Raw genomic sequence first — 18229 nt, 5'->3', positions numbered from 1 at the left:
CTTGTGGATTAATATACACATAAAAACCTACCATCTGCAAGAATAAAATAGATTATATCTTGCTTGGTGCAATAGATATTGACACTTATGCCTTTTAGTCGTTTAACCCCACCCACTATGACGTAGAAATTGAAACGTTAACGGCAGAATTTTGGATCAGCTTGTGGATTAATACACACATAAAAACGTACCATCTTCAAAAACAAAATTGATTATATCTTGCTTGGTGCAATAGATATGGACATTTATCCCTTTTAGTCGGTTAACCCCACCCACTATGACGTAGAAATTGAACCATTAACGATAGAACTTTGAGTCAACTTGCGGATTAATATACACATAAAACCCTACCATCTGAAAAAATAAAATCGATTATATCTTGCGTGGTTCAATAGATATGGACACTTATCCATTTTAGTCGGTTAACCCAACCCACTATGACGGTGAAATTGAACCGTTAACGATAGAGTCTTATATCAGCCTGTGGATTAATATACACATAAAAAACTACCGTCTGCAAAAATAAAATCGAATCTATCTTGCTTGGTGCAATAGATATGGGCACTTATCCCTTATAGTCGGTTAAGACCACCCACTATGACGTAGAAACTGAACCGTTAACGATAGAATCTTTGATCAGCTTCTGGATTACTATAAACAAAAAAACCTACCATCTGCAAAAATAAAATCGATTCTATGTTGCTTGGTTCAATAGATATGGACACTTATCCCTTTTAGTCGGTTAACCCAACCCACTATGACGTAGAAATTGAACCGTTAACGATAGAGCTTTAGATCAGCCTGTGGATTAATATACACATAAAAAACTACCGTCTGCAAAAATAAAATCGAATCTATCTTGCTTGGTGCAATAGATATGGGCACTTATCCCTTATAGTCGGTTAAGACCACCCACTATGACGTAGAAACTGAACCGTTAACGATAGAATCTTTGATCAGATTCTGGATTACTATAAAGAAAAAAACCTACCATCTGCAAAAATAAAATCGATTCTATCTTGCTTGGTTCAATAGATATGGACACTTATCCCTTTTAGTCGGTTAAGGCCACCCACTATGACGTAGAAACTGAACCGCTAACGATAGAATCTTTGATCAACTTCTGGATTAATATAAACATAAAAACCTACCATCTGCAAAAATAAAATCGATTCTATGTTGCTTGGTTCAATAGATATGGACACTTATCCCTTTTAGTCGGTTACCTCCACCGTTAACGATAGAACCTTTGATCAACTTCTGGATTAATATACACATAAAAACCTACCATCTGCAAAAATAAAATCGATTCTATCTTTCTTGGTGCAATAGATATGGACACTTATTCCTTTTAGTCGTTTAACCCCACCCACTATGATGTAGAAATTGAACCGTTAACGACAGAACCTTGGATCAGCTTGTGGATTAATACGCGCATAAAATCTACCATCTGCAAAAATAAAATAGATTCTATCTTGCTTGGTTCAATAGATATGGACACTTATCCCTTTTAGTCGGTTAACTCCACCCACTATGACGTAGAAACTGAACCGTTAACGATAGAACCTTTGATCAGCTTCTGGATTAATATACACAAAAAAACCTACCATCTGCAAAAATAAAATCGATTCTATCTTGCTTGGTACAATAGATATGGACACTTATCCCTTTTAATCGGATAACCCACCCACTATGTCGTAGAAATTGAACCGTTAACGATAGAACCTTGGATCGAATCTATCTTGCTTGGTGCAATAGATATGGGCACTTATCCCTTATAGTCGGTTAAGACCACCCACTATGACGTAGAAACTGAACCGTTAACGATAGAATCTTTGATCAGATTCTGGATTACTATAAAGAAAAAAACCTACCATCTGCAAAAATAAAATCGATTCTATCTTGCTTGGTTCAATAGATATGGACACTTATCCCTTTTAGTCGGTTAAGGCCACCCACTATGACGTAGAAACTGAACCGCTAACGATAGAATCTTTGATCAACTTCTGGATTAATATAAACATAAAAACCTACCATCTGCAAAAATAAAATCGATTCTATGTTGCTTGGTTCAATAGATATGGACACTTATCCCTTTTAGTCGGTTACCTCCACCGTTAACGATAGAACCTTTGATCAACTTCTGGATTAATATACACATAAAAACCTACCATCTGCAAAAATAAAATCGATTCTATCTTTCTTGGTGCAATAGATATGGACACTTATTCCTTTTAGTCGTTTAACCCCACCCACTATGATGTAGAAATTGAACCGTTAACGACAGAACCTTGGATCAGCTTGTGGATTAATACGCGCATAAAATCTACCATCTGCAAAAATAAAATAGATTCTATCTTGCTTGGTTCAATAGATATGGACACTTATCCCTTTTAGTCGGTTAACTCCACCCACTATGACGTAGAAACTGAACCGTTAACGATAGAACCTTTGATCAGCTTCTGGATTAATATACACAAAAAAACCTACCATCTGCAAAAATAAAATCGATTCTATCTTGCTTGGTACAATAGATATGGACACTTATCCCTTTTAATCGGATAACCCACCCACTATGTCGTAGAAATTGAACCGTTAACGATAGAACCTTGGATCAGCTTCTGGATTAATATACACATAGAAACCTACCATCTGCAAAAATAAAATCGATTCTATGTTGCTTGGTTCAATAGATATGGACACTTATCCCTTTTAGTCGGTTAACCCCACCTACTTTGACGTAGAATTTGAACCGTTAACGATAGAACCTTGGATCAGCTTGTGGATTAATATACACATAAAAACCTACCATCTGCAAAAATAAAATCGATTATATGTTGTTTGGTGCAATAGATATGGACACTTATCCATTTTAGTCGTTTAACCCCACCCAATATGACGTAGAAATTGAACCGTTAACGACAGAACCTTCGATTCGATCGTAGATTAATACACGCATAAAAACCTACCATCTGCAAAAATAAAATCGATTCTATCTTACTTGGTTCAATAGATATGGACACTTATCCCTTTTAGTCGGTTAACTCCACCCACTATGACGTAGAAACTGAACCGTTAACGATAGAACCTTTGATCAGCTTCTGGATTAATATACACAAAAAAACCTACCATCTGCAAAAATAAAATCGATTCTATCTTGCTTGGTACAATAGATATGGACACTTATCCCTTTTAATCGGATAACCCACCCACTATGTCGTAGAAATTGAACCGTTAACGATAGAACCTTGGATCAGCTTCTGGATTAATATACACATAGAAACCTACCATCTGCAAAAATAAAATCGATTCTATGTTGCTTGGTTCAATAGATATGGACACTTATCCCTTTTAGTCGGTTAACCCCACCTACTTTGACGTAGAATTTGAACCGTTAACGATAGAACCTTGGATCAGCTTGTGGATTAATATACACATAAAAACCTACCATCTGCAAAAATAAAATCGATTATATGTTGTTTGGTGCAATAGATATGGACACTTATCCATTTTAGTCGTTTAACCCCACCCAATATGACGTAGAAATTGAACCGTTAACGACAGAACCTTTGATTCGCTCGTAGATTAATACACGCATAAAAACCTACCATCTGCAAAAATAAAATCGATTCTATCTTACTTGGTTCAATAGATATGGACACTTATCCCTTTTAGTCGGTTATCTCCACCCACTATGACGTAGAAACTGAACCGTTAACGATAGAACCTTGGATCAGCTCGTAGATTAATACACGCATAAAAACCTACCATCTGCAAAAATATAATCGATTCTATCTTACTTGGTTCAATAGATATGGACACTTATCCATTTTAGTCGTTTAACCCCACCCAATATGACGTAGAAATTGAACCGTTAACGACAGAACCTTTGATTCGCTCGTAGATTAATACACGCATATAAACATACCATCTGCAAAAATAAAATCGATTCTATCTTACTTGGTTCAATAGATATGGACACTTAACCCTTTTAGTCGGTTAACCCCACCCACTATGACGTAGAAATTTAACCGTTAACGATAGAACCTTGGATCAGCTTGTGGATTAATATGCACATAAAAAACTACCGTCTGCAAAAATAAAATCGAATCTATCTTGCTTGGTGCAATAGATATGGGCACTTATCCCTTATAGTCGGTTAAGACCACCCACTATGACGTAGAAACTGAACCGTTAACGATAGAATCTTTGATCAGCTTCTGGATTACTATAAACAAAAAAACCTACCATCTGCAAAAATAAAATGGATTCTATGTTGCTTGGTTCATTAGATATGGACACATATCCCTTTTAGTCGGTTAACCCAACCCACTATGACGTAGAAATTGAACCGTTAACGATAGAGCCTTAGATCAGCCTGTGGATTAATATAAACATAAAAGACTGCCGTCTGCAAAAATAAAACCGAATCTATCTTGCTTGGTTCGATATATATGGACACTTATCCCTTATAGTCGGTTAAGCCCACCCACTATGACGTAGAAACTGAACCGTTAACGATAGAATCTTTGATCAGCTTCTGGATTAATATAAACATAAAAACCTACCATCTGCAAAAATAAAATCGATTCTATCTTGCTTGGTTCAATAGATATGGACACTTATCCCTTTTAGTCGGTTAAGCCCACCCACTATGACGTAGAAACTGAACCGCTAATGATAGAATCTTTGATCACCTTCTGGATTAATACGCGCATAAAATCTACAATCTGCAAAAATAAAATCGATTCTATCTTGCTTGGTTCAATAGATATGGACACTTATCCCTTTTAGTCGGTTAACTCCACCCACTATGACGTAGAAACTGAACTGTTAATGATAGAACCTTTGATCAGCTTCTGGATTAATATACGCATAAAAACCTACCATCTGCAAAAATAAAATCGATTCTATCTTGCTTGGTGCAATAGATATGGACACTTATCCCTTTTAATCGGATAACCCCACCCACTATGTCGTAGAAACTGAACCGTTAACGATAGAACCGTGGATCAGCTTCTGGATTAATATACACATAGAAACTTACCATCTGCAAAAATAAAATCGATTCTATGTTGCTTGGTTCTATAGATATGGACACTTATCCCTTTTAGTCGGTTAACCCCACCTACTTTGACGTAGAATTTCAACCGTTAACGATAGAACCTTGGATCAGCTTGTGGATTAATATACACATAAAAACCTACCATCTGCAAAAATAAAATCGGTTATATCTTGTTTGGTGCAATAGATATGGACACTTATCCCTTTTAGTCGTTTAACCCCACCCACTATGACGTAGAAATTGAACCGTTAATGACAGAACCTTGGATCCGCTCGTGGATTAATACACGCATAAAAACCTACCATCTGCAAAAATAAAATCGATTCTGTCTTGCTTGGTTCAATAGATATGGACACTTATCCCTTTTAGTCGGTTAACTCCACCCACTATGACGTAGAAACTGAACCGTTAACGATAGAACTTTTGGTCAGATTCTGGATAATTATATACATAAAAACCTACCATCTGCAAAAATAAAATTGATTCTATCTTGCTTGGTGCAATAGATATGGACACTTATCCCTTTTAGTCGGTTAACCCCACCCACTATGACGTAGAAATTTAACCGTTAACGATAGAACCTTGGATCGGCTTGTGGATTAATATGCACATAAAAACCTACCATCTGCAAAAATAAAATCGATTCTATCTTGCTTGGTGCAATAGATATGGGCACTTATCCCTTTTAATCGGTTAACCCCACCCACTATGTCGTAGAAATTGACCGTTAACAATAGGACCTTGGATTAGCTTGTGGATTAATATACACATAAAAATCTAACATCTGCAAGAATAAAATCGATTCTATCTTGCTTGGTGCAATAGATATGGGCACTTATCCCTTTTAGTCGTTTAACCACCCACTATGACGTAGAAACTCAACCGTTAACGATAGAACCTTTGATCAGCTTCTGGATTAATATACACATAAAAACCTACCATCTGCAAATATAAAATAGATTCTATCTTGCTTGGTTCAATATATATGGACACTTATCCCTTTTACCGGTTCACCCCACCCACTATGACGTAGAAACTGAACCGTTAACGATAGAACCTTTGGTCAGCTTCTGGACTAATATACACATAAAAACCTACCATCTGCAAAAATAAAATCGATTCTATCTTGCTTGGTGCAATAGATATGGACACTTATCCCTTTTAATCGGTTAACCCCACCCAATATGACGTAGAAATTGACCGTTAACAATAGAACCTTGGATTAGCTTGTGGATTAATATACACATAAAAACCTAACATCTGCAAGAATAAAATCGACACTTATCCCTTTTAGTCGTTTAACCACCCACTATGACGTAGAAACTGAACCGTTAACGATAGAACCTTTAATCAGCTTCTGGATTAATATACACATAAAAACCTACCATCCGCAAATATAAAATCGATTCTATCTTGCTTGGTTCAATATATATGGACACTTATCCCTTTTACCGGTTCACCCCACCCACTATGACGAAGAAACTGAACCGTTAACGATAGAACCTTTGATCAGCTTCTGGATTAATATATACATAAAAACCTACCATCTGCAAAAATTAAATGGATTCTATCTTGCTTGGTGCAATAGATATGGACACTTATCCCTTTTAATCGGTTAACCCCACCCACTATGACGTAGAAATTGAACCGTTAACAATAGAATCTTTGATCAGCTTCTGGATTAATATAAACATAAAACCCTACCATCTGCAAAAATAAAATCGATTCTATCTTGCTTGGTGCAATAGATATGGACACTTATCCCTTTTAATCGGTTAACCCCACCCACTGTGACGTAGAAATTGAACCGTTAACAATAGAATTTTTGATCAGCTTCTGGATTAATATAAACATAAAAACCTCCCATCTGCAAAAATAAAATCGATTCTATGTTGCTTGGTTCAATAGATATGGACACTTATCCCTTTTAATGGTTTAACCCCACCCACTATGACATAGAAATTGAACCGTTAACGACAGAACCTTGGATCAGCTTGTGGATTAATACACGCATAAAAACCTACCATCTGCAAAAATAAAATCGAATCTATCTTGCTTGGTTCGATAGATATGGACACTTATCCCTTTTAGTCGTTTAACCCCACCCACTATGACGTAGAAATTGAACCGTTAACGACAGAACCTTGGATCAGCTTGTGGATTAATACACGCATAAAAACCTACCATCTGCAAATATAAAATCGATTCTATCTTGCTTGGTTCAATAGATATGGACACTTATCGCTTTTAGTCGGTTAACTCCACCCACTATGACGTAGAAACTGAACCGTTAACGATAGAACCTTTGATCAGCTTCTGGATTAATATACACATAAAAACCTAACATCTGCAATAATAAAATCGATTCTATCTTGCTGGGTGCAATAGATATGTACACTTATCCCTTTTAGTCGTTTAACCCCACCTACTATGACGTAGAAATTGAAACGTTAACGGCAGAATCTTGGATCAGCTTGTGGATTAATACACACATAAAAACGTACCATCTTCAAATACAAAATTGATTCTATCTTGCTTGGTGCAATAGATATGGACACTTATCCCTTTTAATCGTTTAACCCCACCCACTATGACATAGAAATTGAACCGTTAACGACAGAACCTTGGATCAGCTTGTGGATTAATACACGCATAAAAACCTACCATCTGCAAAAATAAAATCGAATCTATCTTGCTTGGTTCGATAGATATGGACACTTATCCCTTTTAGTCGTTTAACCCCACCCACTATGACGTAGAAATTGAACCGTTAACGACAGAACCTTGGATCAGCTTGTGGATTAATACACGCATAAAAACCTACCATCTGCAAATATAAAATCGATTCTATCTTGCTTGGTTCAATAGATATGGACACTTATCGCTTTTAGTCGGTTAACTCCACCCACTATGACGTAGAAACTGAACCGTTAACGATAGAACCTTTGATCAGCTTCTGGATTAATATACACATAAAAATCTAACATCTGCAAGAATAAAATCGATTCTATCTTGCTTGGTGCAATAGATATTGACACTTATCCCTTTTAGTCGTTTAACCCCACCCACTATGACGTAGAAATTGAAACGTTAATCTTGGATCAGCTTGTGGATTAATACACACATAAAAACGTACCATCTTCAAATACAAAATTGATTCTATCTTGCTTGGTGCAATAGATATAGACACTTATCCCTTTTAGTCGGTTAACCCCACCCACTATGACGTAGAAATTGAACCGTTGACGATAGAACTTTGAGTCAACTTGCGGATTAATATACACATAAAACCCTACCATCTGCAAAAATAAAATCGATTATATCTTGCGTGGTTCAATAGATATGGACACTTATCCATTTTAGTCGGTTAACCCAACCCACTATGACGCAGAAATTGAACCGTTAACGATAGAATCTTTGGTCAGCTTCTGGACTACTATAAACAAAAAAACCTACCATCTTCAAAAATAAAATCGATTCTATGTTGCTTGGTTCAATAGATATGGACACTTACCCTTTTAGTCGGTTAACCCAACCTACTATGACGTAGAAATTGAACCGTTAACGATAGAGTCTAATATCAGCCTGTGGATTAATATACATATAAAAAACTACCGTCTGCAAAAATAAAATCGAATCTATCTTGCTTGGTGCAATAGATATGGGCACTTATCCCTTATAGTCGGTTAAGACCACCCACTATGACGTAGAAACTGAACCGTTAACGATAGAATCTTTGATCAGCTTCTGGATTACTATAAACAAAAAAACCTACCATCTTCAAAAATAAAATCGATTCTATGTTGCTTGGTTCAATAGATATGGACACTTATCCCTTTTAGTCGGTTAACCCAACCCACTATGACGTAGAAATTGAACCGTTAACGATAGAGTCTAATATCAGCCTGTGGATTAATATACACATAAGAAACTACCGTCTGCAAAAATAAAATCGAATCTATCTTGCTTGGTGCAATAGATATGGGCACTTATCCCTTTTAGTCGGTTAAGACCACCCACTATGACGTAGAAACTGAACCGTTAACGATAGAATCTTTGGTCAGCTTCTGGACTACTATAAACAAAAAAACCTACCATCTTCAAAAATAAAATCGATTCTATGTTGCTTGGTTCAATAGATATGGACACTTACCCTTTTAGTCGGTTAACCCAACCTACTATGACGTAGAAATTGAACCGTTAACGATAGAGTCTAATATCAGCCTGTGGATTAATATACATATAAAAAACTACCGTCTGCAAAAATAAAATCGAATCTATCTTGCTTGGTGCAATAGATATGGGCACTTATCCCTTATAGTCGGTTAAGACCACCCACTATGACGTAGAAACTGAACCGTTAACGATAGAATCTTTGATCAGCTTCTGGATTACTATAAACAAAAAAACCTACCATCTTCAAAAATAAAATCGATTCTATGTTGCTTGGTTCAATAGATATGGACACTTATCCCTTTTAGTCGGTTAACCCAACCCACTATGACGTAGAAATTGAACCGTTAACGATAGAGTCTTATATCAGCCTGTGGATTAATATACACATAAAAACTACCGTCTGCAAAAATAAAATCGAATCTATCTTGCTTGGTGCAATAGATATGGACACTTATCCCTTATAGTCGGTTAAGCCCACCCACTATGACGTAGAAACTGAACCGTTAACGATAGAATCTTTGATCAGCTTGTGGATTAATATAAACATAAAAACCTACCATCTGCAAAAATAAAATCGATTCTATCTTGCTTGGTTCAATAGATATGGACACTTATCCCTTTTAGTCGGTTAAGCCGACCCACTATGACGTAGAAACTGAACCGCTAACGATAGAATCTTTGATCAGCTTCTGGATTAATATAAACATAAAAAACTACCATCTGCAAAAATAAAATCGATTCTATGTTGCTTGGTTCAATAGATGTGGACACTTATCCCTTTTAGTCGGTTACCTCCACCGTTAACGATAGAACCTTTGATCAACTTCTGGATTAATATACACATAAAAACCTACCATCTGCAAAAATAAAATCGATTCTATCTTTCTTGGTGCAATAGATATGGACACTTATTCCTTTTAGTCGTTTAACCCCACCCACTATGACGTAGAAATTGAACCGTTAACGACAGAACCTTGGATCAGCTTGTGGATTAATACGGGCATAAAATCTACTATCTGCAAAAATAAAATCGATTCTATCTTGCTTGGTTCAATAGATATGGACACTTATCCCTTTTAGTCGGTTAACCCCACCTACTTTGACGTAGAATTTCAACCGTTAACGATAGAACCTTGGATCAGCTTGTGGATTAATATACACATAAAAACCTACCATCTGCAAAAATAAAATCGGTTATATCTTGTTTGGTGCAATAGATATGGACACTTATCCCTTTTAGTCGTTTAACCCCACCCACTATGACGTAGAAATTGAAACGTTAACGGCAGAATTTTGGATCAGCTTGTGGATTAATACACACATAAAAACGTACCATCTTCAAAAACAAAATTGATTATATCTTGCTTGGTGCAATAGATATGGACACTTATCCCTTTTAGTCGGTTAACCCCACCCACTATGACGTAGAAATTGAACCATTAACGATAGAACTTTGAGTCAACTTGCGGATTAATATACACATAAAACCCTACCATCTGAAAAAATAAAATCGATTATATCTTGCGTGGTTCAATAGATATGGACACTTATCCATTTTAGTCGGTTAACCCAACCCACTATGACGGTGAAATTGAACCGTTAACGATAGAGTCTTATATCAGCCTGTGGATTAATATACACATAAAAAACTACCGTCTGCAAAAATAAAATCGAATCTATCTTGCTTGGTGCAATAGATATGGGCACTTATCCCTTATAGTCGGTTAAGACCACCCACTATGACGTAGAAACTGAACCGTTAACGATAGAATCTTTGATCAGCTTCTGGATTACTATAAACAAAAAAACCTACCATCTGCAAAAATAAAATCGATTCTATGTTGCTTGGTTCAATAGATATGGACACTTATCCCTTTTAGTCGGTTAACCCAACCCACTATGACGTAGAAATTGAACCGTTAACGATAGAGCTTTAGATCAGCCTGTGGATTAATATACACATAAAAAACTACCGTCTGCAAAAATAAAATCGAATCTATCTTGCTTGGTGCAATAGATATGGGCACTTATCCCTTATAGTCGGTTAAGACCACCCACTATGACGTAGAAACTGAACCGTTAACGATAGAATCTTTGATCAGATTCTGGATTACTATAAAGAAAAAAACCTACCATCTGCAAAAATAAAATCGATTCTATCTTGCTTGGTTCAATAGATATGGACACTTATCCCTTTTAGTCGGTTAAGGCCACCCACTATGACGTAGAAACTGAACCGCTAACGATAGAATCTTTGATCAACTTCTGGATTAATATAAACATAAAAACCTACCATCTGCAAAAATAAAATCGATTCTATGTTGCTTGGTTCAATAGATATGGACACTTATCCCTTTTAGTCGGTTACCTCCACCGTTAACGATAGAACCTTTGATCAACTTCTGGATTAATATACACATAAAAACCTACCATCTGCAAAAATAAAATCGATTCTATCTTTCTTGGTGCAATAGATATGGACACTTATTCCTTTTAGTCGTTTAACCCCACCCACTATGATGTAGAAATTGAACCGTTAACGACAGAACCTTGGATCAGCTTGTGGATTAATACGCGCATAAAATCTACCATCTGCAAAAATAAAATAGATTCTATCTTGCTTGGTTCAATAGATATGGACACTTATCCCTTTTAGTCGGTTAACTCCACCCACTATGACGTAGAAACTGAACCGTTAACGATAGAACCTTTGATCAGCTTCTGGATTAATATACACAAAAAAACCTACCATCTGCAAAAATAAAATCGATTCTATCTTGCTTGGTACAATAGATATGGACACTTATCCCTTTTAATCGGATAACCCACCCACTATGTCGTAGAAATTGAACCGTTAACGATAGAACCTTGGATCAGCTTCTGGATTAATATACACATAGAAACCTACCATCTGCAAAAATAAAATCGATTCTATGTTGCTTGGTTCAATAGATATGGACACTTATCCCTTTTAGTCGGTTAACCCCACCTACTTTGACGTAGAATTTGAACCGTTAACGATAGAACCTTGGATCAGCTTGTGGATTAATATACACATAAAAACCTACCATCTGAAAAAATAAAATCGATTATATGTTGTTTGGTGCAATAGATATGGACACTTATCCATTTTAGTCGTTTAACCCCACCCAATATGACGTAGAAATTGAACCGTTAACGACAGAACCTTTGATTCGATCGTAGATTAATACACGCATAAAAACCTACCATCTGCAAAAATAAAATCGATTCTATCTTACTTGGTTCAATAGATATGGACACTTATCCCTTTTAGTCGGTTAACTCCACCCACTATGACGTAGAAACTGAACCGTTAACGATAGAACCTTTGATCAGCTTCTGGATTAATATACACAAAAAAACCTACCATCTGCAAAAATAAAATCGATTCTATCTTGCTTGGTACAATAGATATGGACACTTATCCCTTTTAATCGGATAACCCACCCACTATGTCGTAGAAATTGAACCGTTAACGATAGAACCTTGGATCAGCTTCTGGATTAATATACACATAGAAACCTACCATCTGCAAAAATAAAATCGATTCTATGTTGCTTGGTTCAATAGATATGGACACTTATCCCTTTTAGTCGGTTAACCCCACCTACTTTGACGTAGAATTTGAACCGTTAACGATAGAACCTTGGATCAGCTTGTGGATTAATATACACATAAAAACCTACCATCTGCAAAAATAAAATCGATTATATGTTGTTTGGTGCAATAGATATGGACACTTATCCATTTTAGTCGTTTAACCCCACCCAATATGACGTAGAAATTGAACCGTTAACGACAGAACCTTTGATTCGCTCGTAGATTAATACACGCATAAAAACCTACCATCTGCAAAAATAAAATCGATTCTATCTTACTTGGTTCAATAGATATGGACACTTATCCCTTTTAGTCGGTTATCTCCACCCACTATGACGTAGAAACTGAACCGTTAACGATAGAACCTTGGATCAGCTCGTAGATTAATACACGCATAAAAACCTACCATCTGCAAAAATATAATCGATTCTATCTTACTTGGTTCAATAGATATGGACACTTATCCATTTTAGTCGTTTAACCCCACCCAATATGACGTAGAAATTGAACCGTTAACGACAGAACCTTTGATTCGCTCGTAGATTAATACACGCATATAAACATACCATCTGCAAAAATAAAATCGATTCTATCTTACTTGGTTCAATAGATATGGACACTTAACCCTTTTAGTCGGTTAACCCCACCCACTATGACGTAGAAATTTAACCGTTAACGATAGAACCTTGGATCAGCTTGTGGATTAATATGCACATAAAAAACTACCGTCTGCAAAAATAAAATCGAATCTATCTTGCTTGGTGCAATAGATATGGGCACTTATCCCTTATAGTCGGTTAAGACCACCCACTATGACGTAGAAACTGAACCGTTAACGATAGAATCTTTGATCAGCTTCTGGATTACTATAAACAAAAAAACCTACCATCTGCAAAAATAAAATGGATTCTATGTTGCTTGGTTCATTAGATATGGACACATATCCCTTTTAGTCGGTTAACCCAACCCACTATGACGTAGAAATTGAACCGTTAACGATAGAGCCTTAGATCAGCCTGTGGATTAATATAAACATAAAAGACTGCCGTCTGCAAAAATAAAACCGAATCTATCTTGCTTGGTTCGATATATATGGACACTTATCCCTTATAGTCGGTTAAGCCCACCCACTATGACGTAGAAACTGAACCGTTAACGATAGAATCTTTGATCAGCTTCTGGATTAATATAAACATAAAAACCTACCATCTGCAAAAATAAAATCGATTCTATCTTGCTTGGTTCAATAGATATGGACACTTATCCCTTTTAGTCGGTTAAGCCCACCCACTATGACGTAGAAACTGAACCGCTAATGATAGAATCTTTGATCACCTTCTGGATTAATACGCGCATAAAATCTACAATCTGCAAAAATAAAATCGATTCTATCTTGCTTGGTTCAATAGATATGGACACTTATCCCTTTTAGTCGGTTAACTCCACCCACTATGACGTAGAAACTGAACTGTTAATGATAGAACCTTTGATCAGCTTCTGGATTAATATACGCATAAAAACCTACCATCTGCAAAAATAAAATCGATTCTATCTTGCTTGGTGCAATAGATATGGACACTTATCCCTTTTAATCGGATAACCCCACCCACTATGTCGTAGAAACTGAACCGTTAACGATAGAACCGTGGATCAGCTTCTGGATTAATATACACATAGAAACTTACCATCTGCAAAAATAAAATCGATTCTATGTTGCTTGGTTCTATAGATATGGACACTTATCCCTTTTAGTCGGTTAACCCCACCTACTTTGACGTAGAATTTCAACCGTTAACGATAGAACCTTGGATCAGCTTGTGGATTAATATACACATAAAAACCTACCATCTGCAAAAATAAAATCGGTTATATCTTGTTTGGTGCAATAGATATGGACACTTATCCCTTTTAGTCGTTTAACCCCACCCACTATGACGTAGAAATTGAACCGTTAATGACAGAACCTTGGATCCGCTCGTGGATTAATACACGCATAAAAACCTACCATCTGCAAAAATAAAATCGATTCTGTCTTGCTTGGTTCAATAGATATGGACACTTATCCCTTTTAGTCGGTTAACTCCACCCACTATGACGTAGAAACTGAACCGTTAACGATAGAACTTTTGGTCAGATTCTGGATAATTATATACATAAAAACCTACCATCTGCAAAAATAAAATTGATTCTATCTTGCTTGGTGCAATAGATATGGACACTTATCCCTTTTAGTCGGTTAACCCCACCCACTATGACGTAGAAATTTAACCGTTAACGATAGAACCTTGGATCGGCTTGTGGATTAATATGCACATAAAAACCTACCATCTGCAAAAATAAAATCGATTCTATCTTGCTTGGTGCAATAGATATGGGCACTTATCCCTTTTAATCGGTTAACCCCACCCACTATGTCGTAGAAATTGACCGTTAACAATAGGACCTTGGATTAGCTTGTGGATTAATATACACATAAAAATCTAACATCTGCAAGAATAAAATCGATTCTATCTTGCTTGGTGCAATAGATATGGGCACTTATCCCTTTTAGTCGTTTAACCACCCACTATGACGTAGAAACTCAACCGTTAACGATAGAACCTTTGATCAGCTTCTGGATTAATATACACATAAAAACCTACCATCTGCAAATATAAAATAGATTCTATCTTGCTTGGTTCAATATATATGGACACTTATCCCTTTTACCGGTTCACCCCACCCACTATGACGTAGAAACTGAACCGTTAACGATAGAACCTTTGGTCAGCTTCTGGACTAATATACACATAAAAACCTACCATCTGCAAAAATAAAATCGATTCTATCTTGCTTGGTGCAATAGATATGGACACTTATCCCTTTTAATCGGTTAACCCCACCCAATATGACGTAGAAATTGACCGTTAACAATAGAACCTTGGATTAGCTTGTGGATTAATATACACATAAAAACCTAACATCTGCAAGAATAAAATCGACACTTATCCCTTTTAGTCGTTTAACCACCCACTATGACGTAGAAACTGAACCGTTAACGATAGAACCTTTAATCAGCTTCTGGATTAATATACACATAAAAACCTACCATCCGCAAATATAAAATCGATTCTATCTTGCTTGGTTCAATATATATGGACACTTATCCCTTTTACCGGTTCACCCCACCCACTATGACGAAGAAACTGAACCGTTAACGATAGAACCTTTGATCAGCTTCTGGATTAATATATACATAAAAACCTACCATCTGCAAAAATTAAATGGATTCTATCTTGCTTGGTGCAATAGATATGGACACTTATCCCTTTTAATCGGTTAACCCCACCCACTATGACGTAGAAATTGAACCGTTAACAATAGAATCTTTGATCAGCTTCTGGATTAATATAAACATAAAACCCTACCATCTGCAAAAATAAAATCGATTCTATCTTGCTTGGTGCAATAGATATGGACACTTATCCCTTTTAATCGGTTAACCCCACCCACTGTGACGTAGAAATTGAACCGTTAACAATAGAATTTTTGATCAGCTTCTGGATTAATATAAACATAAAAACCTCCCATCTGCAAAAATAAAATCGATTCTATGTTGCTTGGTTCAATAGATATGGACACTTATCCCTTTTAATGGTTTAACCCCACCCACTATGACATAGAAATTGAACCCTTAACGACAGAACCTTGGATCAGCTTGTGGATTAATACACGCATAAAAACCTACCATCTGCAAAAATAAAATCGAATCTATCTTGCTTGGTTCGATAGATATGGACACTTATCCCTTTTAGTCGTTTAACCCCACCCACTATGACGTAGAAATTGAACCGTTAACGACAGAACCTTGGATCAGCTTGTGGATTAATACACGCATAAAAACCTACCATCTGCAAATATAAAATCGATTCTATCTTGCTTGGTTCAATAGATATGGACACTTATCGCTTTTAGTCGGTTAACTCCACCCACTATGACGTAGAAACTGAACCGTTAACGATAGAACCTTTGATCAGCTTCTGGATTAATATACACATAAAAACCTAACATCTGCAATAATAAAATCGATTCTATCTTGCTGGGTGCAATAGATATGTACACTTATCCCTTTTAGTCGTTTAACCCCACCTACTATGACGTAGAAATTGAAACGTTAACGGCAGAATCTTGGATCAGCTTGTGGATTAATACACACATAAAAACGTACCATCTTCAAATACAAAATTGATTCTATCTTGCTTGGTGCAATAGATATGGACACTTATCCCTTTTAATCGTTTAACCCCACCCACTATGACATAGAAATTGAACCGTTAACGACAGAACCTTGGATCAGCTTGTGGATTAATACACGCATAAAAACCTACCATCTGCAAAAATAAAATCGAATCTATCTTGCTTGGTTCGATAGATATGGACACTTATCCCTTTTAGTCGTTTAACCCCACCCACTATGACGTAGAAATTGAACCGTTAACGACAGAACCTTGGATCAGCTTGTGGATTAATACACGCATAAAAACCTACCATCTGCAAATATAAAATCGATTCTATCTTGCTTGGTTCAATAGATATGGACACTTATCGCTTTTAGTCGGTTAACTCCACCCACTATGACGTAGAAACTGAACCGTTAACGATAGAACCTTTGATCAGCTTCTGGATTAATATACACATAAAAATCTAACATCTGCAAGAATAAAATCGATTCTATCTTGCTTGGTGCAATAGATATTGACACTTATCCCTTTTAGTCGTTTAACCCCACCCACTATGACGTAGAAATTGAAACGTTAATCTTGGATCAGCTTGTGGATTAATACACACATAAAAACGTACCATCTTCAAATACAAAATTGATTCTATCTTGCTTGGTGCAATAGATATAGACACTTATCCCTTTTAGTCGGTTAACCCCACCCACTATGACGTAGAAATTGAACCGTTGACGATAGAACTTTGAGTCAACTTGCGGATTAATATACACATAAAACCCTACCATCTGCAAAAATAAAATCGATTATATCTTGCGTGGTTCAATAGATATGGACACTTATCCATTTTAGTCGGTTAACCCAACCCACTATGACGCAGAAATTGAACCGTTAACGATAAAGTCTTATATCAGCCTGTGGATTAATATACACATAAGAAACTACCGTCTGCAAAAATAAAATCGAATCTATCTTGCTTGGTGCAATAGATATGGGCACTTATCCCTTTTAGTCGGTTAAGACCACCCACTATGACGTAGAAACTGAACCGTTAACGATAGAATCTTTGGTCAGCTTCTGGACTACTATAAACAAAAAAACCTACCATCTTCAAAAATAAAATCGATTCTATGTTGCTTGGTTCAATAGATAT

Source organism: Eurosta solidaginis, chromosome X (assembly GCF_040869045.1).
Source record: "Eurosta solidaginis isolate ZX-2024a chromosome X, ASM4086904v1, whole genome shotgun sequence".
Taxonomy (NCBI): domain Eukaryota; kingdom Metazoa; phylum Arthropoda; class Insecta; order Diptera; family Tephritidae; genus Eurosta; species Eurosta solidaginis.
Note: the sequence above shows the minus strand (reverse complement) of the source record.